The sequence below is a fragment of the Macrobrachium nipponense genome, chromosome 25 (genome assembly GCF_015104395.2).
Source record: "Macrobrachium nipponense isolate FS-2020 chromosome 25, ASM1510439v2, whole genome shotgun sequence".
Taxonomy (NCBI): Eukaryota; Metazoa; Arthropoda; class Malacostraca; order Decapoda; family Palaemonidae; genus Macrobrachium; species Macrobrachium nipponense.
This window is the reverse complement of record NC_087214.1, coordinates 78,757,279-78,784,113: the sequence shown is the minus strand read 5'-3', so window position 1 is coordinate 78,784,113 and position 26,835 is coordinate 78,757,279. Positions and strand designations below refer to the sequence as shown.

The window sequence follows — 26,835 nt, the reverse complement described above, 5'->3', positions numbered from 1 at the left end:
TTGAAAGACGTATCCCTCAGGAGAGGTGGAACATACATCCTGCCTTTGTGAATTCTCAAGAGAGAGACTGAGAGTTTCCAGACCTGTGACTGGCTTATCAGAAGCCACTCAGGAGCGTCGTTAGGGGACGGCCTAGGCAACACATGCACGGGTGATGTGAATCCACTATAGCCTCCACGATGTCATTTAAGTTCCTCCAGTAATTTAAGCGAGAGAAACAAACTTCCTATCAAGTAGCCGATCGTTCGCCCGAAAAATCGACGGCTTAAAGGTCGTCTCTCTCCAGCGATTGCACCTCAAGGGTTGGTGACTGCTGCTCGGCTGCCGAGAGCAAACTTTCTCTTTTGTCGAAGTCTGATCTTAATGTGAATGTCCAAGCCACACATATTAAAGATCCGCCTACTCCGATCCGATCTTGCGACCAAATCCGCGATCAATGGCCACCTTACACTTGATGCACGAAAAACCCTTCGTTGGAGCAGCATCCCTCCTGAGGAATCGGTTACTTGATCGTTTGAAAGATACTTCGCAGAAACGATGCTCGTGTGATCGATAGTATCCCCGCCCCGCCAGAAGCATTGTGCTTGAGACGACTTAAACTAAAGATTATGAAGTAGTGGTAGACTGCTGTGAGTTCCAATCTAGGTGGAAAGGTGCATCAAACTAGCAACGCAATTTTGTTTATTAGCTGAAGCCACTGGGAAAGTTCATGAAATGAAACGACGGAGCTGCCGAGTACTTTCGTGTACTTTTAACAACATCTTAGGGGTCACAAAAATGTGTTCAAAATACACGAAAGTACTTGGTACTCTGCCGTTTCATTTTGAACTTTCCCGGCGGCTTCAGCTAATTATATATATAAAACACCAAAAAAAATTTCAGGCTGGGCAATATGGCGAACAGTAATCTGAGATTCACCGGGATATTTCACTTGCATTTGTTTTTGGATTCCCTTGATGCTGCTGGATATGGGGTTTAACGGTGGTGGCAGAAGGAACTGAAACCTGGATAGCTCCTGAATATTGCATGAAGGACCCTCCTGCAAATGTGCCAACGTCTCAGTCCCCAGCAAATTGATGTGTTCTCTCCACGTAAGCAAATCAAGGTCGACGATGTATGTTTACCAAAGTGAGCACGACTAGCATTCCATTCTACTTTATTATCATTATTATTATTATTATTATTATTATTATTATTATTATTATTATTATTATTATTATTATTATATTATTATTATTATAGTATTATTATGTTATTCATTTAAGGTACACAATGATATACTAATGGTAGCGGTAGTAAAATAAAATAAAATATGTAAAAGCTTTGACTATTACATAATTGAGATATGTCAACCTTCGGTGCGTTGCTCACCAGTTTAAGCAACAATGAGAAAACAATAATTAGAAAAATAGAGAAGAACCTTTAGAAAATTAATGCAGCTGAGGCAGCAATCACTTTTGATAAACATGTTTTCAAAGAGGGTTTACTTCAGCATATTATTATTATTACTAGTATTATTATCATTATTGTAGCTGTAGTAGTGATGACTACAGACTGCTCATACTTGCTCTAAACAGTAAGACTTGTTCCCCATACGACGGCCTCAATGAAGCTTCCTATTCGACTCTGGTATTCGCCAGGAAAACTTCTCCCGCTCTGTTGGAGGAAGTCGCCAGGGGAAAGAACACCTTTACTAGTCAGCAGTGTCCGTGAGGATCCACTTGATTAAAAATACATACACATTCAAATTATAAATATATATATATATATATATATATATATATATATATATATATATATATATATATATATGATATATATATATATATATAAATGAGTGTGAGGGAGAGAGAAACAATATATCCTCTGCATCATGATACACGGTGTCAGATAATTAACTTATTGCTATGGACACTTAAGAGTAGATGCTTGTGGTATGAGATCCAAGCTTATATATAGTATGTGTATATATATATATATATATATATATATATATATATATATATTTATAATTTGAATGTGTATGTATTTTTAATCAAGTGGATCCTCACGGACACTGCTGACTAGTGAAGGTGTTCTTTCCCTGGCGACTTCCTCCAACAGAGCGGGAGAAGTTTTCCTGGCGAATACCAGAGTCGAATAGGAAGCTTCATTGAGGCCGTCGTATGTGGAACAAGTCTTACATGTTTAGAGCAAGTATGAGCAGTCTGTTAGTCATCACTACTACAGCTACAATAATGATAATAATACTAGTAATAATAATATATATATATAATATATATATATATATATATATATATATATATAGTATATATATATATATATTATATATATATATATATATATATATATAGTAGATGAAGGCAGGCAAGGAACACACAAGAATTTGACATTACGGCATTTATTCCGACGTTTCGTATTATTATTATTATTATCATTATTATTGATTTAAAAAAATAAATCCTTGTATATTGATGTTCAATTTCATAGTTTTTTTTTTAAAATTTATGTACTTGTTGTTTTAAATTAACTTATTGTGTGTTTTTAAATATGGTCTCCTTTTAAATTGACTTATAGATAACTATTGTTTTTAATTTTGTAACTCTTTTAAAAAGTTTTTTCAAAAATGATCTTAGTTACATCTTAGAATTCCTTGAGGATGCAATAATGTATTGGGAAACGTCGGAATAAATGCCGTAATGTAAAATTCCTGTGTGTTCCCTGCCTACCTTCATCTACTTAGTGTGACTGCCGAGTGGCCTCCTGCTGATTTTGACTATATATATATATATATATATATATATATATATATATATATATATATATATATATATATATATATATATATATATATATATATATTTTCTTTTCACCGACAGGAACCATGTAAAAGAAAATGCAGTCGACGGAAACGAAACGACCTTATACCACTCTGATGGTCAAGTAAACCCTTTCTGGACAGTCGATTTGGGAGAAGTCCGGAACGTATCTCTGGTCAGGATCCTTCCTAATGGCAACCAGTTCAACAACATTGAGGTACAAATAAATCTCTTTCTTTCTACCAAATCACAGCACGGGTTCGATTCATGGTCAGGATGGATTTCCCTCTGGCGAGAGATAATGAATTATTCATACTTAAAAGCCTCTTTGTGACTGAATATGTGAAAGTTAGAAAAATATATACACAAATTTACGGATGCAATGCCAATGTATATATATATATATATATATATATATATATATATATATATATACCTATATATATATATATATATATATATATATATATACATATATATATATATATATATATATATATATATATATATATATATATATATATATATATATATATATGTGTGTGTGTGTGTGTGTGTGTGTTGCAGTTTGCTTTAAATAACAAATCAAAAGGTGATGATTTTACAAACAAAGTTACAGCCACGAGGGAAACAGTGAAACAATGAGACAGAGTACTTGAGCATTTCATTGTTTCAATTTACATGTCACCCCCTCCTTACCCAACCCCAAACCCATATGGTGCCAGTGATGTCTTACCCCCCCCACCCAGTCATCCCTCCACACTATTTTTTTTTTTTCCAGATAGTAAGACATGTGACCGAATGAGTATGATAATTAGATTTCTTGAAACTGCAGTTAAGAAAAGGTAGATTATATATCATGTTAACGATACATTAACTCGGGTACAAATGCTTGAAGTATAAGTGTGAATTTTTTTAAAAACTAAGCTAAAACGGTTAAACTTGATACATAAAATCTATGACCCTTTGTAGGGGTGTTTTGCACCTAATACTACGATGCAAATTACAGTAATTCCTTAGAGAGTTTTCCGTAGAAGAAGAATACGCAGATAACAATAATAATTGACCTAATTGTTCCTTCCAGATACGCCTTGGCAGGGACAATCTGACAACGGGGGACTTCTCGTCCTACGCCTTGCTGGCCAGATACACCGGTCCTTACTCATTGTCTCAGGAGTACCTGGCCTGCCACTCACGAGGGGTCCTTGGAAGATATCTCAGCATCCAGAAGGTTCCACCAGGCACTACTTACTTGGGGTTGCTGGAGGTGGAGGTGTACGCCACAAAGAGGCCTTGAAATATCAATATTATAGTCAAAATAATCTTCTTTTTCTTCTCTCTGAAAATGTTACAAGATAAAAGGACTCAATTCATGGCGATTTCCAGAATAAAAAAAAATAAAGTTTAATTTTTTTTCAATGCCCTTTATGAGAAATAGAAAAATTGTGTAAACTGAGTTAGAAAGCCTTAGAATTTTGTTCTTCTTCTTCTGCCCAAAATCCCGAATGATGTTTAGTTTTGCTTCAGTAGAAAAGTTTACACAACTTCAATTTTAACATTCTATGAATTATATATAGTTAGTGATATTCAATTCCCCTGGCAATCACTTTTGCTTTATGAGTAAGGACGTTGTATGAAGAGATCTGGAAAATGCTAATCAGCCTATTATAGTTTTCTGTAAAAGAAAATGATTGAGATGGCTTTGTCTCTCTGTCCCCACGTTTTCTGTCCGCCCTCAGATCTTAAAAACTACTGAAACTAGAGGACTGCAAATTGGTATGTTGATCATCCACCTCCAATTGTTGGACATACAAAACTGCAGCCCTTTAGTCTCAGCAGTTTTTATTTTATTTAAAGTTAAAGTTAGCCATGATCGTGAGTGTCGCACCGCTATAGGTATCAACAGCACAGGCCACCACAGGGCAGTGGCTGAGAGTTTCATGGACCGTGGCTGAGATTTTCATACAGCGTTATACGCTGTACAGAAAACTCGATTGCATGGCATTTTTTACTTGATTATTTCTGTTTCTAAGATGAAAATCCTAACATGAATTCCGAGGAAGAATCAAGTCAATATTTGAGATGGTATAGAATCGGATAATTGATTGACTGATCTGTCAGTGCTGATTTCTTTAAAGCACAAAGATGCATCATCTAAAGCCAAGTTCCTCTGGAAGCTAACGATAATATAGCCTACTTCTTGGTTACTTTGAATCATCGCTCACGGAATTAATGATCAAGGCCAGCGTTCTATCCTCCTCTCTCCTCAGAGGAAGTCGTGTTGTGGAGAGAAACGGAGCTGGTCTGGCGTTCCACTGGCAGCTGGTCTAGTCCTCAAGGAGGAGGTTATCTATCGTCAGCATCTAATTTCAGGTCACCGTAGTGCCGTCAGTGCACCCCATGCAGCGCACTGTAGGCATTACTTAAGGTTCTTTGCAACGGGCCTTCGGCCCCTAGTGCAACCCCTTTCATTCATTTTACCGTACTTCCGTTCATATTTTCTTTCCTCCATCTTACTTTCCACCCTCTTTTAACAATTGATTCATAGCGTTGCTTGTTTTGAGGTTTTCCTGATGTTACACCTTTCAAACCTTTTACTGCCAATTTTGTGATTTAGTGCTGAATGACCTCAAAGGTCCCATTGCTCGGAATTTGGCCTACATTCTATATTCAGTACATTCAATTCAATTCAATCTATTTTCAGGCGAAATATTTCCTTGTAATTTGTCCCTCTCCATCACAACGTTCTTAATTAGGCTGAGGAAGGACTTTGTTGTTTGTTTGTTTGTTTGTTTGTTTGTTTGTTTGTTTGTATGGTGTTTTTCCGTTGCACGGAACCAGCGGTTATTCAGCAACCGGACAAACGGCTTTATGTGACTTCCGGACCACGTTGAGAGTGAACTTCTATCACCAGAAATACACATCTCTCACTCCTCAATGGAATGGCCGAGAATCGAAATCGCGATCACCGAGGTGGGACGCCAACCCATACCAACCACGCCACTGAGGCGCTAGGAAATCTTTGGCAAATAAGAAAAGCGAAGTTGTTATTCGATCTCAGTCTCAAATGTCTCCCAAATCTTCGGTTTTCCCAGCGAGAGATTTGCAACCTGAAATGATTGACGTTTATTTCTCACGAACACCATATTCTTTGGAAGCCTGAATTTCAGGTCAATGTGGGGTTGTTCCATATGAATAGGTTTATCTACTGAATAATGATAATTTTATTATTTCAGTCACATTAAAGCAAGTTTTCACATCTCATAGGACACGCAAATGGATACAGAGGTGCCTATAAACACATCATTAGAAGGCCCTTCTCAAGAAAAGGAAACCATTGGGGTTTTTATGTGAGGATTCTCTATTAAAATTCCTATTAATGTGTTGTGTGTCTAGACGAAAATGCAATAAATGTGTTGAACTTCCCTGGATTTGCATAATTACATAACACACACACACACACACACACACACACCCTATATATATATATATATATATATATATATATATATATATATATATATATATATATATATTTCGTGTGTGTTATGAACACCTTTTCCTTGATAATCTCAATAAGCTACTTAGTTTTTATTCGGATGCTCTTAATTTCGTTGAGTTAATTGCCAATTTACTTTTTTTATTGGGAATAAAAAATTTGAGATTGGGGTCAGTCAAGACCGAGTGACATTGCAAGTAAGTTAGTTTCTTGTGAACTGTCTAGAAGGTTTTTTTCTTATTTTTATTGTTTTGAAGCTAAATCCTAATAGATTTGATAACTCTTCAAAAGTCATTATTTGGAGAAACTTTTATTTAGAAAATAGCTATAGTAGTATGTGATTTTGTTTGCAATTAGAGGACATTAAGTAGCAGAGTATTTGCTCAAAATGAGACAAATAGTATGTCTAGTAAATCAAGAATGACACCATTTATTACGGAACCTGAACAGTTAGAAAATAACTTGAACTTTGGCGAGCAATGGCGATATTAATAAGGTGACTCATCATGCAAGCATTCAAATGCCAATTGTCTCAAGCGTCACCTGTCAAGAAATAAATGATGGGAATTTTTTTTCTTTTTCCGGATTTTTCTTAGATTTTTGGTCATTCATCTCTGTTCAGTGAAGTCACGATATTTTGTTTACATTTGGCTGGATGTACCTTGTCTTGTAAAAAAGTTATTTCTTGATTCTTCTTATATTATTGCTGAGAATATTAATATCATTAGAGACGGCATTGTGAATATGGAGACACCAACAACCCACTAAGGAATAAACTGTAAAGCAGCTTATAGAGGAAGCCAGGCCAATAACGAAAAACTTGGAACTGAAGCTAACGGAGATCGTCCAGTGGAAATTCTATTATGAAACAGTCTCCACCTGCTCGTAATTCTCTTTTCATGGCAGATAGTGTCAATATTTTTAGTGCCAAATAAGAGGAATTAGAAAAATATTCTGGTTATGATGCAAGAGCTGGATACTTAACTAAACGTTTTCTTATAATTCTGCCCAAACTTCTAAAAAAAAAAAAAGAGAAAAGAGGAAGAAAAAAACGGCTTGACTTGAGGCGTATTTTACTCGTGAGTAAGTTTTACAACTTCAATTCTAAGGCGCCATTGATTTTCAACCTAGAGGCATAATTTTCTTGTTATTTGTTTCCGAAAGGTCTAGTTTCCGTTTGGCTTAGTTAAAGTCACTGCTTTGCATATCATTGCAGTCTTTTAGCAGGACAAGAAGAATGTTGAAATATTCTCGCGATGACATTTTCAGGACAAGGTTTAAAATGCTAAAAGAGCTAGAGGTATTTCTACAGAAGCAGTCCGCACTGACTGCAAGGAAACTAACCGCGGATACGACATCCACTAGGGATTGGGGCGTCCAATGTATTTCGCCGTGTTTAGTACTGCCCTAGTGGGGGGGAGGGGGTGGTTAATTACAGTCGTCCGAATAATATTACTTGAAATAATTGTTCAGGAGGTAAAACTGCATAGCAAAAACCGCAACTACCATAGTCTAGGCTGCCGCGGATAAGTCCCTAGATATACCGAGCTAGATTACGCTAAACAAAATTCGTAATTTGAGGAAAAATACTGCGCCCAGACCTGCTGTCGCAAAAGAAATAAATATCCTCGTATCCCATTCAGTGACTCTGACGTTTTCTTTGACTCGTCAATATAGAAAACGATGGAGGCTTTGAAAAGCATAAACAACTTGCCGTTCTGCTGTGAGGATCCAACAACAACTTTTTTCTTATAATTATTTTTTATCTATTTTCGGTATGATATCATATATTACGACCAGTTTGGTCTGGATATTTATCGAGAACAGTACCTACGTCTCGGTTTGATCCCTCGAAGTGCAACTCGTACGAATTTACGAATGTGATACGGCATTTTACAGAAATACTGAAGCTCTCCGTAGGTAGTAGTACCCATCGCTTGAAAAATATGGTCTATGCACAGTAAAGTAAAATGTGTCATATGTCAACCTGCTTGGGATATATTACTACCGATAAATTGCTGACATGTGTTTATGACAAGTTTTTACTGCAGTGGGGAAGTGTCCCTCGACGCTGCAATAATCCTCCCCAAATGGTCTAGAAATTTATTATGCCGATAGGGAGTTATCGTTCTTATGAGTTGCATGATATTTGCATTTGGCAGATTTTTTTTTTATGTGGGATCCAGGTGCAGCAGCTTTACAAAAAATATAAAAATACTTTGGTGTCCTGACGAGAGAAGATATATAGTACCAATTAGTGTTCTGGCTGAATTATGAAAGAACATACACACACCGCCTGAACAACCAGCAGAGGTCTGTCTACTGCTAATCAGTGGACTGAGAGGTATGACCCAAGTATACCTCTACATTTAGCTGACAGCTGATTTCAGGAATTACACCATTCACCATAAAAACAGCACCATATTGAAGAGCAGACGTTTTTTCTTTTCTTGTGTAATTATTACCTGATTGATATATATATATATATATATATATATATATATATATATATATATATATATATATATATATATATATATATATATATATATATATATAATGTTCAAACACACACGTATACAACACATACACACACACACATATATATATATATATATATATATATATATATATATATATATATATATATATAGATATATATATATATATATAATTACAAACGATGTCACAGAGTATGGTCCCGAACGCAAAATGAAAAGAGAGAGAGAGGGTACCTCTCCTTCTACAATATAATAAAATCCGACAAGCTATACTGTTCTTGTTACTAACAGCAAGTTATTTATTTATATATATATATATAGTATATATATATATATATATATATATATATATATATATGTCCTTTAATGTCTAATTTGCTCTACCTCGGCGTTATCATATTTTCATATATGTTAACCGACGGTGAAATTTTTAGTTGATAAGAAATTCGTCAGTTCATAGGCGTGAACCACAGAACTAAAATAAAGATAGTACAGTGAAGCGCTTTAACCACAAGGCTATTAAAGGACATTGTAGCTTGATGCATATATATGATAACAACGGTGATGATAAGACATATACATGTGTGTGTTATAGTTTTTGTAATTATTGATGTCACTTAGGCAGTGGCCATTGGTTTTTAATTTAATGTAGAAACTATAAATTAGTTTTACACAGTAATAGCTTATTCTTCATGGCAACCCACTGCAGGTTGTGTGTTTTTTTTATTTTTTTTTATTTATTGTACCTCTTATCTTTACAGGTTTCCCTGGAATCAAAACTGGTTTTGAACCCAAAATAATCTAAGTTTAAAAGTGAGCTTAAGTAACATGAAGTCTAGGTTCACTTTTTTCATACTGGGAACAGAGTAGAAAGATGTCGAAGTCCTTCCTTGACACCGAGAGAGAAATCATGTGTCACTTGCACACTCATCGAGTATCATAACACAGTTCACGCCCAACCTTTCTTTCCTTCTTTTATGATCACCTCTTTCCTCTCCCTCCTTTTGTAAACCTTCCGGCGGAAGTATCTGACTTCATAAACCAAGTCATAGTGAACATGATGTCCGAACTAACACATATTTCACCTTCACTTTTGTGATCACTTTCGTCTCTCATACTCATGGTCACGTTTCTAAACTGCTGACCTACCTAGTAGGCTGTCTGGCAACCTGCAACGGACCTGGACAAGAATCGGTTTTTATGTCTCTGATATCTCTTCTTAGTCAGCATACCTGATTACTCTCTACTTACTTCCTCTCTCTCGAAGGACAATCTCTTTGACAACCTCTTTGTTATCCGACCATGTGGTTTACGACTTCTAGAATCGCTTCAGTAAAAAAGCCTCGGCCAGGCAGCAGATTCCCTAACTATAAACCAAGTATGTACCGAAACTTCCCTGAAAAAAGCGGGACGCCTTATCTTAAGATTCTTGAAAATAGTTTCATTATGTTTCCCACACCCAAATTGCTGGTTAGCGAATTCCACCTCACCTAACGTGGGGGCATAGCATAAAAAAACCGGGACCGGTGCAATACTAGTCTCGGAAATTTGCGTCCAGGCAACCTATCTGAATCCGGCAGCGCCTAATAGAGCGGCAGCCCGGACCGTTGAGATACAACGAACGAGATACCGACTGTAACCCCTACTGGTATTTAGGAGTAGACTTGTAAACTGTGAAACTGACCGTCTGCCAAAAATATATGGGTGGCTTACTTAACAAGCACCACTAATTGCTCGTTAGATTTTGGGTCTAGATCCAATATATGAGATACCAGTTGAAACTAATATAAAATATATCTGCAGACTCTACTGATTATAGAATGACCAGTGACAGACATTTTGGAGGGTGGGTTTCCCCTGACAGACGCACTGAAAAGGAGATACCGAGTAAAATTAACACTACAATAGCACTGCACATCCTAGAATACTGTGGTGGTAATGACAGACGTTTTAGTGGGTGGTTACCCCCTGACAGACACCCCACAACGAGTGGGGGAGGGGGAGACAGGATCTCCATCCAACATCATAGTACCAAGTAAAATTTTTACTATTACAATAGCACTGCACTTCCTAGAGTACTGCAGTGGTAATGACAGATATCTTAGTGGGTAGTTAACCCCTGACAGGCACCCCACAACGAGTGGGGGGGGAGGGGGAGGGGGAGCCAGGAACTGCATCCAACATTGGAGATACCAAGTAAATTTTGTACTACAATAACACTGCACATCTCAGAGTACTGCGGTGGTAATGACAGATATTTTAGTGGGTGGTTACCCTCTGACAGACACCCCACAACGACTTGGGAGGGGCAGGGGTAGCCAGGATCTGCATCCAACATTGGAGATAACAAGTATGATTTGTACTACAATAGCACTGCACATCCTTGAGTACTGTGGTGGTAATGACAGACATTTTGAGGGTGGTTACCCTCTGGCAGACACCCCACAACAAGTAGGGAGGGGAGACAGGATCTGCATCCAACATTGGAGATATAAAGTAAAATTTTCACCACAATAGCACTTCATATCCTAGAATGCTGTGATGGTAATGCCAGACATTTTAGTGGGTGGTTACCCTTTCACAGACATAACCTACGATTGGAAGGGAGAGGTGGGACACCTTGAAATATTTCAAAATCTATCATAGGCAATAATAATATTAGAAATATGGTAAGTATCTGAAAATCGTGAGCCTGATAAAATGTAAAAGGCAAAAAATTCAAGAAATATTGTGTTGTTTCAGGATAAGAATTACTGCCGGAGTTATTTTTTAAAATTCCTATTGAAGTATGGAATATTTTCACTTCATTAATTCCATCACATCTATATAAATACTATGTGTGAGACTTCCTAGGCTTGGTCTACTTTCTATAGTTTCACACACACACACACCACACACCACACACACACACACACACATATATATATATATATATATATATATATATATATATATATATATATATATATATATATATATATATATATATATATAGTATATATATATATATATATATATATATATATATATATATATATATACTATATATAATATTAGCACTATCCTTTGGTTTGGAGTTATTACTTCGCACAAAGTATTTTATCTGAATGGGACGGGGTCACAATTGGCAACAGCTACAAGTATGTGTGCTGAGCCATTTTTGAATAATTAAACCAGTCATATGGCGCCAATTAAACCAGTCATATGGTGGCACTCTCAATTCCTCTAAGAAAGAAATGTAAGATAAGTATTCTCGTTTTGATAGCGTCTTTGGTCATTTTCTTTTCTTGCCTGTAGTTAGGGCACTGCAGCCATGTCGAGGCTCGTAGCCCGATGTGTCTTACCATAACTGAATTGTTCTTTAGTTGCTGTTGGTTCGTGTGGATGAAATGAAATTTTTATCGGATATGGGAATTCGATTGATATTAAGACCAAAGTCCCATCATAAAGAGCCGTTTTAACACCCACACATTCACAAAGAGATGATGTATCACAACACAAATAATTACTGGAAGCGGAAATGTGAATGAATTGTTCAGGATAAGCTAACTATAAAGATTAAAACATTTCCTCCATTTTATTTTATTTCCCCCTCCCGAAGTTGACGATCATACAAATTGGAGCTCCTGACTCCCAAATTAAGTTGGCCTATAATATCATGTGAATTATCTAATAGTCCACTTATTTTCGGCTGCCTCACTCAAATTGATCTGTACGCTATCACCAAGTATCAGGTACCATATATATATTACACCCCCTTTATTCCCTAAACTACACAAACTGGGAACTCTTACCTGTTGCCAACGGTGCCCTGTCTGTAAGATGTCACGAGGCTTATTAAGACTGCGTAAATATACAAAAATATCATTTATTTCCCAAAGCAATTGGTTATAACAAAGAACAAAATGATTAACAAGTCATAATGGCATAAATACCCAAATCTGCCCATAAAGAAAACCAATAAGATAACATTCTACCTTCCGGACTAAGGTTACACTCTCAAACCCCAAACAAGTCACATTGTCTAGTATTAGTCAGTTATCAGTTAGAGAATCCCATTCCTAATCAACCATGAAATCGGACCCATCTGTAATAAAGATAATAGTTATATAGACACCCCACGTCACTCTTTTCAAAGTATTTACGTAAAGAGAATATTTCCACACTTCTCTCTCTTTTCCAAAGGTAACAGATTTTCTAAATTTTTATAGAAGTGTCTTACCTTTTCGATGGGCGTTTTTCTCCCGACACTTCGAGCAACCGCTTGTTCTCTCCTTTGCACAAAGAATGCGTCTTCCACAAGATACCCTGAACCAGTAGGCTGTAATACGCGTACAAACTAATGCACATGCCTCGCAAACGGGGAACGACCTCTGAGACAAGTTGCTTGTTCAGCAAATACCCTTCTCTCCCATGTGAACTTTGCAGTGTACCACCCCTTGTCTCTAGGCGAGCAGAGCTATGTGACTTTATTATTATATAAAACACTTTAAACATATTATTAGCCATTCCCCTCTTCACTCTCTATAGGAGCTCGGCTACCCCCTATGCTAGCACCCGCCTAGCTCTAGAACACAAGCGTCTTACAATATATATAAAACCAGAGGCTGCTCAAAAAAGAAAATAATGCACTCCCGTCTCACACCATATCGGCAACTAATGCCCAATGTATCAGTGTACCACATGACTTAGAGCCACCTCCGTTGCCGGAGCACTTGTGCTCGTCGAATGCATAAAAGTTTAAGGACTCCAAGTACACAAATGGCGATCAGTATAGCGGCTAACATGGATCATTACTATTGGTATAGTATAGCGGTCATCGAAAAAAAAAGGTTCATCTTCACCACTATCTTCGAGTGGCGGACAGTAATGGACTCCACTGTAGGCGGGATTCGAACCGCCTTATGGCTTCCGTGAAGGTGTCGGTGAAACACCTTTATCGACGAGTTGTAGACACGCCGACTAAGTACCATGAAGAAGTCTGTAGAACCCTGCAGGAACTGTCAAACTGCTGGGATCCCTGTAGAATGAGCGAATTGTTTGTAGACGCAGGTCGAGTACGTAACCCAACTCGAAACAACTCAGCACGCGCCATTATTCAGCGTCTGCGACCCTCGTGAGTGTATCCAACACCCTCCCGTCGCGAAACTGTAGATTCGACGTTTTCTACTGAGTAAACGTGGTCACCACCCCCCCGTTATTCTATGCAAGTGCTACTCGCACCCGCCTCATCGAAGACTGTAGACTCCCTGGTTTATCCCAGAAATTATATCGAAGACATCTCATCCTTTGCCAAGGCAGTCCACAAAATGCCCTTCGTGTGTACTTGACTCAATCTCTGGTACTGTAGAACGAAGTCGTCTCCCTTGGCATCCTCACGTAGAGTTGGGAATTCTCCAAAGTCATTGTGTGTCCGTATTTAAAAGGTCTACATGGTCATAAAATAACTAAAGTCTTGTTTTAACCCCACAAATTCGTCACTAATTAATATATTCAATCTACTAATCAAATATTAGAAAAAGAAAAATTCCTCGCTAAACCAAATAATCTTTACCTACTGAATTCTCACAAATAATCCCATATCTGACAAACACACTATCAAAAGATAACTCATAAAGTCTAACAGTAAAAACCCCTTTATGGTTTATATAACTAGCCTCCATAAAATATAATGCGAACACCCTTCTATCCAACCCACATACCCTGACAAATTATATCTTCTATCTAAAAGATAAATGCTATTTAGAGCTTAACCCTCATTGCAACATCTCTCGTAAGAAGAAAGAAAAAGAGAGAAAAAATAAATAAATAAATAAATAAAAATAAGATAATACAACAATAGTAGTGAACTTTCCCCTCCCCATTACACAGCGTACATAAGAGAAAGAAAAAGAAAACCATCAGTTGTTTAATCATCTCGGACGACGTTAAGAAAGAAAAAAAAAAAACATATATAATTCAACATCTTTTCCCAAAAAGGAATGTGTACCGTTACAGAATCTGCTAGCGCAGCAACCCTATCGACAAGAAAAAAATCCCCTTATATGACACGTTCTCGTGAAATGTCATAATCGGCATCTCCGAAAACCGTGCAAATCCCCGAGTCAACAATTCCAAAGGGAAGGTTCGCAACCGGACTCCTTACAGCAACTTCACCAAAAAAAGAAACCCACCTTTGAACACGTCAGGTGCTTAGCATTGCAGCATAATCAGACCCGCGACGCTAGAAACTCATGATTCTCAAAAAAAATGTTTAGTACTGATCTTCGTAAGCACACCCCCCAGAACCATCTCATTATACATAAACCATCATCTTAATAATAACACCACTCAGGTGACATAAATAATTCCTCTATTTAATTACTGACCCCACGCTAAAAAAAAAAAAAAAAAAAAACATCCGGTTTCTCAGCTAAAGCAAACATTTGCCGAAAAATATTAACCCGAAATCTTACGCCAAAACGCCGCAGACTTACATACAATAGAGAAAAACATTCGAAGGAAACAAAGGAGAAGGAAAAAAACAAAAAAAAAATTGCAAAGCCATTCCGTCATCAAATTACAAAAACAGATACATGAAAAAGAGGAAAAATGAATGCAATTGCGCGATCATATATTAATTGCCACAACCAATTCTTTTTCAATTTCGAGGTATGTGTTAGCTTCGACTGACCTGTTCGTTCATTTAAAACTACAAACCTATTTCCAATTTTCTCTTCAATGACTTTAAAAGGACCTTCAAACTTCGGGCCTAGTTTGTAATTTAACTCATTTCTCACGTTAAGTTTTAAAAATACCTTATCACCGACATTGATCTTGGGATCAGATGATTTACTAATAATCTTTTGAACCATATCTCTGGTTGTGGACTCGAGATTACGGCTAAGACTGCGTGTCCTCTCTCGCTGTGGATATCAGCGCTTCAACTGTATCCTCCCCCTGGGGAGGCGTAGTTAACAAATCAAATGTGCCTCGCGCTGGATAACCAAACAAAGCTTCAAAAGGGGACATTTTAATTGAATCGCTAACCATGGTGTTAATGCTATGTCTAACAACGTTAATATATCTGTCCCAATTTCTATCATTACCACCTACCATTTTTCTGAGCGCTTCGAGCACTTTCCTGTTTGCTCGTTCGCACAACCCATTAGCCTCGGGTCTGTATGGAATAATTGTTACTTTCTGTATTTCCATGAATTCAGCTCACACTCCAAGGTTTTGTTCACAAATTCCCTCCCATTGTCGGTTAATAGAACTTCGGGTGAACCGTATCTGCAAACGATACCATTGAAAAATGCTATGGCTACTTCTTCGCCGTTTTATGCTTAAGTGGGAAAATTTCTACTATCCTTGTAAGTTCATCTATTATCACTAGCAAGTACTTGTTCGCATATCTAGACTCACAAAAATTCCCTAAGACATCCATATGTATTCTCTGTATAGGATACGATCCTAATTTGCATGACGTTGTCCTAGCAGGGTTACATGCGTTGCACACAGCACAATTCCTTACGAAATTATCCACAGCTTTAACCCATATATTTTTCCAAATGTATTTAGCCCAAACCTCATCATAAGTTTTTTCTATTCCCAAGTGAGGACTACCGAACCTGCAATGAACTATATCTAAAACCACTGGAATTAGGACTTTCGGAATTACGATCTGTGTCGTATCTCCTTTACTTTCACTGGTTCTCAACTTATATTTAATTTTTCTAACCACAGATTTCCTTCTAACTCCAAACCCGAAAAAGCAAGCTATAACGTTTCTTGACTATTCCCCTCTCAGAAATGCTTTCGCATCTGCTAAGACCTCGTCTTCATCTTGCTTTAGCTCTATGAGGGGTATATCCCATTGTATGGGTTCGTTAGTGACCTGCGCGACTTGGAAACCTTCCGCGTCATAAAACTCCTGCTCAAAGCGTCCGCGACATTTAATTTGCCCTCTATATATTTGAGCTTTGCATCAAAATCTCTGATAGTTATTAAACCATCCGAGCTCTTTTGGGAGACAAATCGGGTTTATTAAAAAGATCGAGTAACGGTTTGTGGTCTGTAAGGACTTCTACTTTATTCCCCATCAGTAACATTTTAAAATGAACTAAGCTCGACACTATTGCAAAGGCTTCCTTATCTATGGTGGCCATGGACTTCTCGTACTGCCTTTTGTCCTGAACTTCCTGCTATAAAAAGCTATAAGATGAAATTTCCCATCAAACTTTTGCATAAGGCATGCACCTATGCCTTCCTGGCTTGCATCAGTCACTAATGTAAAAGGTTCCTTAAAATCTGGAAACTTCAAAACCGGGGGATTCATTAGCGCATCTTTAAGCTTTTGAAAACTCTCCGCCTGGGATTCCTTCCATTGAAATTGAAACGTCTTCCCGCAACACATCAGTTACGGGAGCTGCTATGTTAGAAACAAAACCCTTTTACGAACCTCCTGAAGAAACCGGCGATACCCAGGAATGACTTAATCTCTTTCTTTGATCTGGGGATGCGAAAATTCGCTATTGCTTTTGACTTTATCGTCATTTACTCTAACCCCTTCCATAGTCATATTGACGTGACCGCTAAGTATGTGATCTGCTTTTCAAGAACGAACACTTGGCTAGCTTGATTTTTTCAACCCCGCTAATCTATTGCCTCCTAAGTACTTCTGTAAGCACTTCCAGGTGTTGCGCGATCGTGTCCGTTGCGATCAGGATGTCATACCATATACACAAAACCATTTTCGCCCAATAACCCGTGCAAAACTGTGTTCACCAACCTGGTAAAAGTCATCGGAACTGCCGATAAACCGAAAGGCATTCGCGTAAGTTCATAGTGTCCCTTGGGCACTGAAAAGGCGGTATATTCCTTTGCTACTCTCGCTGAGAGGACCTGTAAGAACCTTGCGCCAAATCAATTGAGCTATATATTATGTCCCCCTCCCCCAATTTCGACAAAAAGATCTGGTATGCACGCAACTGGTAGCGGTCAGGGATCGTTTTCTCATTTAACGTCTAAAATCGACGCATACACGACCGAACCGTCTTTCTTAGGTACCGCTAACAAGGGAAAGTTGTAAGGAGAACACACTGGGTCTAATGATTCCTTCTTCTTCCCATCTATTAACTTCTTTCTCTACTGTTGCTCTGATTTGAAAGGTACTGCGATATGCAGGAATATAAATAGGTTTTGTGTTGCTCTCCAAATTTACCTTATGCTCTAACACATTAGTCACCCCAATTTTAATCACCTTGCAAGGCTACCGTATCCCAAATTCCGCCAAGAGCCCGCTTATCGCTTCAACGTGTTCGCTAGAATCCGCATTAGCCAATGTGTTCACTAAATGTTTGTTTCCTTGATTGTATTTCTGCCTCCGAAAACTCAGGTTTCCCCTCTACGATAGCCACAGCAACCACTATCGCAGTTCATCATGGAAGTCTACTATATATGTAAATTTTTTTCTGGTATCTCCTAACTGTATCATTACAGTTTAATAGCTCCACCCACGTACCCCATTCTTAGATACACTGTTTCACCGATGCCGTGCTAACAACTCCCCTGAGCTTTTCACTGTTTTCAATAACACACACATCAATGTGGGTTTTCTCATTTCCTTCAATTTAACTTTACCATACTTTGAACCTGGTAGTAACATAACTGTCTTCAAATAAAACTCCCCTCTATATTTTGTGGTTAGTATCTCCCCTTGACCACCGCCCCATACAAAAAATTACCACCCTCAGTATTATCCCCAGCATTGTTTAGTATCAGAAACAACATCCATATTAGTATCATCCCACCCGTATTGTTAGTATCATTGTTACCACTATGAACTCTGATAGAATCCCGTCAATCGATCTCCCAGATCACCAACGTGTGTTTTAACATTACCTTTTCCCCATAACACTCGTATCACCGCCATTAATACCACCGAGCACCTCTCCTCTTTCAATAACCTCCATGTCCTCCATTCTATTCACGTCCTCATATGGTATGAGGTTAATTCATTTTCCCGATTGTTATCCATTAGCACCCCCATGGATCGAAATCTTGTGTCTTCTACAAGCAGATGAACCTCCCAACAAGATTTTATTACCTAACGCAATTCCTTTTTATTACCAAAAAAAAGGTTCTGTTAACACTCTGTCACCGAGAGCAAACCTTATTTGTACACAACCGTAGAGGCTGCAAAGGGTAATTGGAGAACATGGATTGATACAAATTATAGTCCATTAGATTTAATTGATGCTCCAGTGTCTATGAAAACCAGGGATATCCACATCCCCTACGTTCCATAGACTATGGGCTTGGGCTCTGGGCGTCCCCCACAGACCACAATGGCATGTACCAATCACCTTTGTACCCTTTTTGTTGATCGGGCTTCCAAAAATTTCGCCGATCCCTTTGCCCTCTGGTTTGAACCCGCCTGGGAAGTTCTCACATTATTTAATTACCACCAAACCTTGCGGTGCAGGCCTCGCATCTCTCCGTATCTGAGACGGACAAGACTGCCAATAATGCTCAGTACTTTTACACATTCCGCAATATTTTAACCCTACACAATTTCTTTGGATGTCCTGGTTTATTGCAGTTGAAACAACGCAACTGCTGTTGCTTTTGATCGATCGATCTTTTGTTATACTCAACTTTTGCACACAGACAATGAGGAGAAGTTCCGTGTCTCTCTGTACTCTATCCCTCGAGCTTGTCCCGTTAAAAATTGTGCTATCTACGGTGGGACATTTAGACCTGTGTTTATCTATTTGGATATAAAGTAATTCTTCGTCTGAGGTAGGCTCAACTTTTTCATCAAAGCTATCCACTATTGCATCGGGTACCTCGTGTAAGAGCAGGGAAAAATAGATCAGTTATGAACATTATTTAGAGGGAGATTATCCCTGTAACCCATTTGAGATGTTTTCAATTTTCCTACCCAATCTGCCACTGCGTCAAACAGCTTTGAACTATGTTCTACAAGGCTATTAGTGCCTTTCCGTAGTTTTTATAAAGACCTTGAAGGTCTCTCACCCCATATCTCCGTGTTCCTTTGAGCCATATGCTGTTTTCAAAATGCTTGCAAGTCGTCCAGGTACGACATTTTGTAAATTGAAACGCCCTTGACCTATGACTGAGGTCTCCCTTATTGAAATCTAGCAAAGCTTTCGCCTCTCTGAATGCCTCTACATCGTCTACTATATTCTTTCCCGCTAAATAGTTATTAACTCCTTCTATGAAAAATATTCACAGGTGTGACAAAGCGCCATCCACGATCCCTTTGAACGGGCTGACCCCCGCAGAAATGTTCGTCACGTGATGTATTAGCATCGTCGGTTTAGTATCTGCCATTTTATCTTGTTTCCCAAGGCTGTTTCCCCCGATCACTCAATAACATCAATGTACTTATATACACTAAGCCCAATCAAGAAAAAAAAAATTTTTTTCCCAACTAACAGATAACCAAAGGTAAGGCGTGGCCCCATCCCCAATCACAAAATCAACCCCACGAAAATGACCAATAAAAAAAAATGATAATAACAAGAAAGGGATAGGAAAAGAAGAACGTAAGGTGTTTCCGAGCTAACTCGCCTCTCTCTCTCTCTCTCTCTCTCTCTCTCTCTCTCTCTCTCTCTCTGGCCCGACTTGCCGCAAAAATCCCACTCAGGCAAGTTCGCCACCACACAACACAAGGAACATGAACAGACAAAAGTTTAAAGAAAATCCACAAAACAAAAGAGAAAAAAAATAGAAAAAAAGAAAAAAACTCGAAAATACACTTACGTCTTCATATGACCGTACAACCGAATTCACATACACCGCAAACATGCGCGAACTGCGAAACACTTGAAATATGTCGAAAACTAAACTTTTTTTTTCTTTTTCTTTTTCCTCTTTTTAACACCTTTATTCCGTAATCTCAAGAAATCAACTGACTTGGCTTGGGAGAGGAAGACTGTCTGAGGAACAGCTTCTCTCTGTCGAATCAGCAGTAATGAGCCCTGAGTTGCCTGTGACATGATTAATAACCCCTTCTCCTATCAAATAAAAACCGAAACCCCTCCCATTTCTAACTGTCACCAGTACCCTTCGGAGCGTAACCTCAGCTTGAAAATATATAAAAAGCCTTTACCGCTGGCACCACTATTACACCCCCCTTTTAATTCCCTAAACTACACAAAAACTGGGAACTCTTACCTGTTGCCAACGGTGCCCTGTCTGTAAGATGTCACGAGGCTTATTAGACTGCGTAAATATACAAAAATATCATTTATTTCCCAAAGCAATTGGTTATAACGAAAGAACAAAATGATTAACAAGTCATAATGGCATAAATACCCAAATCTGCCCATAAAGAAAACCAATAAGATAACATTCTACCTTCCGGACTAAGGTTCACTTACTCTCAAACCCCAAACAAGTCACAATTGTCTAGTATTAGTCAGTTATCAGTTAGAGAATCCCATTCCTTATCAACCATGAAATCGGACCCATCTGTAAATAAAGATAATAGTTATATAGACACCCCACGTCACTCTTTTCAAAGTATTTACGTAAAAGAGAATATTCCACACTTCTCTCTCTTTTCCAAAAGGTAACAGATTTTCTAAGTTTTTATAGAACCTGTCTTACCTTTTCGATGGGCGTTTTCTCCCGACACTTCGAGCAACCGCTTGTTCTCTCCTTTGCACAAAGAATGCATCTTCCACAAGTACCCTGAACCAGTAGGCCTGTAATACGCGTACAAACGAATGCACATGCCTCGCAAACGGGAACGACCTCTGAGACAAGTTGCTTGTTCAGCAAATACCCTTCTCTCCCATGTGAACTTTGCAGTGTACCACCCCTTGTCTCTAGGCGAGCAGAGCTATGTGACTTTATTATTATATAAAACACTTTAAAACTATTATTAGCCATTCCCCCTCTTTCACCTCTCTATATATATTCAGGGAAGAAAATCTAAACTCAAATAAAGAAAAAATTATACTTACGCAGTTGATGTTTAAGTCAGCCGAGTGTGTTTGTCTCTCAACTTCCCGCCGGCACGCACCACAGGCAGCCTATGCAATGTTTTCAATACAATCTATCGATGCTAGCTTTGACGAACCGTTATTCGGCTAATTTCTCCCTACCTATTTATTTTTTTCTTTATTTGTTCATTATCCGTAGTACAGGCACTAACATCATATTATATCCTCACGTCTGTTCAATGTATTTACCATTGTTAATATGATTTATAATGCGTCTCCAACAGTCATAAAAATGCCGAGTGACTTCGGAAGGCCATATTGAAAGGTCTCGGTCCAGCTCTTAGTACTATATTTTATTACTATTACTTTATTATTATTATTATTATTATTATTATTATTATTATTATTATTATTATTATTATTATTCGACCCAATTTCACAGAGAAAAATTACCTTACGGAAACACACCTAAGCACTCCAACCATTGTGGTCAGGCCTAAGCATCTGCTCTTGGATCTAAGCAGTGTCAAGTATATATGGTTCCTGTGTAAATACAGGACTTTCTTTGCATATAGTAGCGAAGCACTAACTAAACAGTAATATAGTACACTCACTAAACACCAACACTTACAATGACCTTACTCAGTAAGCACTCACACTTGCATACATTCACTATACACACGTACACACGCACACACACACACACTTAACATACACTCACACACACTCTCAATAACACAAAACACTCTGAATACCCAACACTCACTAGGCACTCATATACACTAAATGCTCACTAAACACTTGAAACACTAAATTTACTAATACTCATTATACCCCAAACACTCGGTAAACATTCACTAAACACTCACTTAATCTTAAACATTAATTAAACACTAAACATTCACTAAACCCTAAGCACTCATTAAATACTAAATGCTTACCAAACCCTAAGCACTCATTAAATACTAAATGCTTACCAAACCCTAAATACTTATTAAATACTAAACAGTGAATGAACATTCACTTATTAAAAACTTAATAAACACTTACATACTAAACATTTGCTAAACACTAACATTCACAAGACATTCACTAAACGCTCACTTAAAATTTGCAAAACTTTCACTAAAACCCTAAACACTCACTGAATACTTACACACTAAATATTCACTAAACACTACCATTCACATGGCATTCACTAAACGTTTCACTAACATTCACAAAACATTTACTAAAACCCTAAAGACAAAACATTCACTGGATACTTACACAATAAACATTCAATAACATTCACAAAACATTCACTAAACCCAAAGACTCAGTAAATATTCACTGAATACTGACACATTAAACAGTCACTAAACCCAAAACATTCGTCAAACACTTACTCATAAACATTCACTAAACGCTTACTCACTAAACCCTAACAATTCGCTAAACACTGACTCATTAAACATTAACGATAGAAAAAATTGACAATCGCACTAAATTTTCATTTCTCTTGTTTTCTTTACATTAATGCTAGGTGATTATTTTTTTGGCCTAGTTTGCTCTTGTATTTATTCATAATCTTCTTGAGAGAATGGAAATGTTCGAAATAACTTGGTGTGTAGAGAGATTGTTTAAAAAACAGAGATCCTCTGTGTCCTTCCTCAGCCAGGTGTATTATATCTGACGAATTTTACACCAGCCGAAAAAAAATCGACTATAGTAACAACAATATTCATTCATAAAACTGATAATACAAAAATGTATCCATGATTTCATTAGCATGAAAGTCAGTTGAAATCAAAAGAAGGTAGTCCTGCTTCGATAAAACAAACCGAGTATGCTATAGCGCAATTATTATGATCTGTACCCTGACTATAACGTATATATTACATATGTATTACTATCTATTTAATGGGTGCGTAACTCTATTTAAAAAATGTTATATACATAGACATTTTACAGTAATAACTCTAATAATGATAAGAACTTATATGCTACTTTATAGTGCCAGCCTTCCAACCACCGCTACATTAATTTTCATCTCGTAAACAAAGCTAAAGCGAGTAGGGGAGACCGGGGCTAGTTGGCACACTTTTTACAATTTTGGTTATTGCGAATATAAAACACACATTTTTGCAAAATTCTTACCACCATTGAAAAATACTAACATTCATCTTTATCATAGAGCGAAATAATTGTTGTTTGCTTTCAACATAAGATAACAATAAGCTTTAGAAAAAATAACTTTTCGTGCCAACTTGCCCCACGGGGTAAGTTGGCACATTGATAATTAAAAGAAAATTACTACATTGCATTTAAATCAAATAGCAAAAATACCCCTCTGAATTTCCAAAATACAAAATATAAGGCAATAGTATTACTTCAGATCATCATCTAGTTGTAATTGTGGCAGGTGTGAAATAAATCCACGTCATAGTCTTCATGCTCCCACATGTTACATGCCCTGCACTGGACCCACACTTCTCCTGGCTTACCAAACACAGGCTTTCTTCAGATGAGCTTTCTTCTGGATCAACAGGAGCAGTTCTTAAACTCTGTATCACGCTGATGACTGATCTGAAGCCCATGTGTCTTTTCGGACATCTCTCAATCTGTTACATAACCACCCGTAAAATCAAAATCTTGAAATAGTCTGTAATTCAAAGTTGAAATTCCATCATGCCTAAACCAATTGAAAACATCAGAATAAGTAAAGCCGAGGAAACTTTACCAGGAATGTCACAGATGGGCATACTTGATCCTGGATTACCAGTCATCCACGAATCACATGCCCTGTTAACACATTTCTTCAGATGTCTATAAACTCTAAAATCCAGGGGCTGCAACTTGTGAGAACAATGTGGAGGAAATGATAGGACACTAATCTCATTATCCTTCCAAAAATCCAGAAACAAAGCGTAAATTATATAAATAAATAGGCTTACTATTGTTATCAAATAACGTGTGCCAACTTGCCCCATCCCTACCATTTGGTACAAAAACGCTTACCAGTCCACACCAAGAAGCCTTGAATTAATAATTTTAATGGTATAGAATCTTTAAACCATAAGGAAAACTATGCTATAATTGAAAAATAATCTTTATGAATGTATAGATGTTATAGCAAATAACAGAAAGATTAAAATATTTACTTACTACCATCAAAATAAAAAATTCTCATAAATTCGAGCTCCTACGTTCTATCTCTATAGAATTTTGCTGGTAATTGAGGAACCACGTGGCAATTACACAGTATATGTATTAGAGTCATCTATTGGTAAACTTTAAAGTCATTTTGAGTGTGCCAACTTACCCCTGTAGCCAACTAGCCCCGGGCTCCCCTACTATAATTGAAGTCAGTTGCTTGCTTGAAAAAATAATAATATGACTGAATTATTATGGGCCTACAGATGACTGTTACTTATATGAAACAAATAAATAATTTTTGTGTTAGATCAGCCATCGTCAACCGGGGTTCCGCGGAACCTTAGGGTTCCGTGAACGATCGCCAGGTGTTCCGTAAGAATTCATGTTTTATTTAATTATTTGTTATTTATAAGTATATATTTTTCGTTAAACATGGCGTGAGAAATCGTAGTCCTATAATTTATTTTATCGTAACATATCGTGCGAGACTTTTTCCCTCTGTTCTATTAAAGGTAATTAATACAAATGCTTATATATAATATCTATATATATATATATATATACATATATATATATATACTATATTATTATATATATTATATATATATATATATATATATATATATATATATATGTGTGTGTGTGTGTGTGTGTGTGTGTGTGTATGTATTGGGGTTCCTTGGGATGAGGAAAATTGTCTCAGGGGTTCCTCAAAGTGCCAAAGGTTGGGAAACACTGCGTTAGATAAATACAAAGGATATAGAAAGGATAAAAATATTTATTAAATATATCACGATAATGTATAATACGGGTCAATAGTAGCCCACTATAATAATCTAGACATCCATTATCAGGGCTTGCTTTCCCCCCTGCCCACCTGTTAAGGTGTGTCTGTCAGGGGGAAACCACCCACTAAAATGTCTGGTATTACCATCACAGCATTCTAGGATGTGCAGTGCTATTGTTGTACAAATTTTAATTGGTATCTCCGATGTTGGATGGAGATCCTGTCTCCCCATCCCCTTCCCCCTTCCCCCCACTCGTGGTGTCTGTCGGGGGTAACTACCCACTAAAATGTCTGTCATTACCACCGCAGTACACTAGGATGTGCAGAACTAATTTTACTTGGTATCTCCATATTGGATGCAGATCCTGTCTCCCCCTCCTCCTCCCCACTCGTTGTGTGGTGTCTGTCACGGGGTAACCACCCACTAAAACGTCTGTCATTACTACCACAGTATTCTAGGATGTGCAGTACTATTGTAGTGTAAATTTTACTCGGTATCTCCTGAGTTGGATCTAGATCCAATTAACCCCCCCTTTTCAGTGCGTCTGTCAAGGGGAACCCACCCCCCAAAATGTCTGTCACTGGTCATTCTATAATCAGTAGAGTCTGCAGATATATTATATATTAGTTTCATCTGGTATCTCATATATTGGATCTAGACCCAAAATCTAACGAGCAATTAGTGGTGCTTGTTAAGTAAGCCACCCATATATTTTCGGCAGACGGTCAGTTTCATAGTTTACAAGTCTACTCCTAAATACCGGTAGGGGTTACAGTCGGTATCTCGTTCGTTGTATCTCAACGGTCCGGGCTGCGGGACTATCAGGATGAGTTAGAGAGGGATTCATTTGAGGCTTCAGGAAGAGTTAGAGATTCATTTGAGGCTTCAGGAAGAGTTAGAGATTCATTTGAAGCTTCAGGAAGAGTTAGAGATTCATTTGAAGCTTCAGGAAGAGTTAGAGAGGGATTCATTCGAGGCCTCAGGAAGAGTTAGAGATTCATTTGAGGCTTCAGGAAGAGTTAGAGAGAGCTTCATTCGAGGCTTCAGGAAGAGTTAGAGAGAGATTCATTCGAGGCTTCAGGAAGAGTTAGAGATTCATTTGAGGCTTCAGGAAGAGTTGGAGATTCATTCGAG

General features: G+C 37.7%; 1 long non-coding RNA gene across 1 annotated transcript; it reads left to right on the top strand.

Moving 5' to 3' along the window:
- Positions 1 to 1,576: 1,576 nt before the first annotated feature.
- On the top strand, positions 1,577 to 4,276 carry LOC135199233 (uncharacterized). The gene is made up of 3 exons (XR_010310986.1): positions 1,577 to 1,709; positions 2,880 to 3,036; positions 3,904 to 4,276. It is a non-coding gene; the product is annotated as an uncharacterized LOC135199233 (long non-coding RNA).
- Positions 4,277 to 26,835: the final 22,559 nt, after the last annotated feature.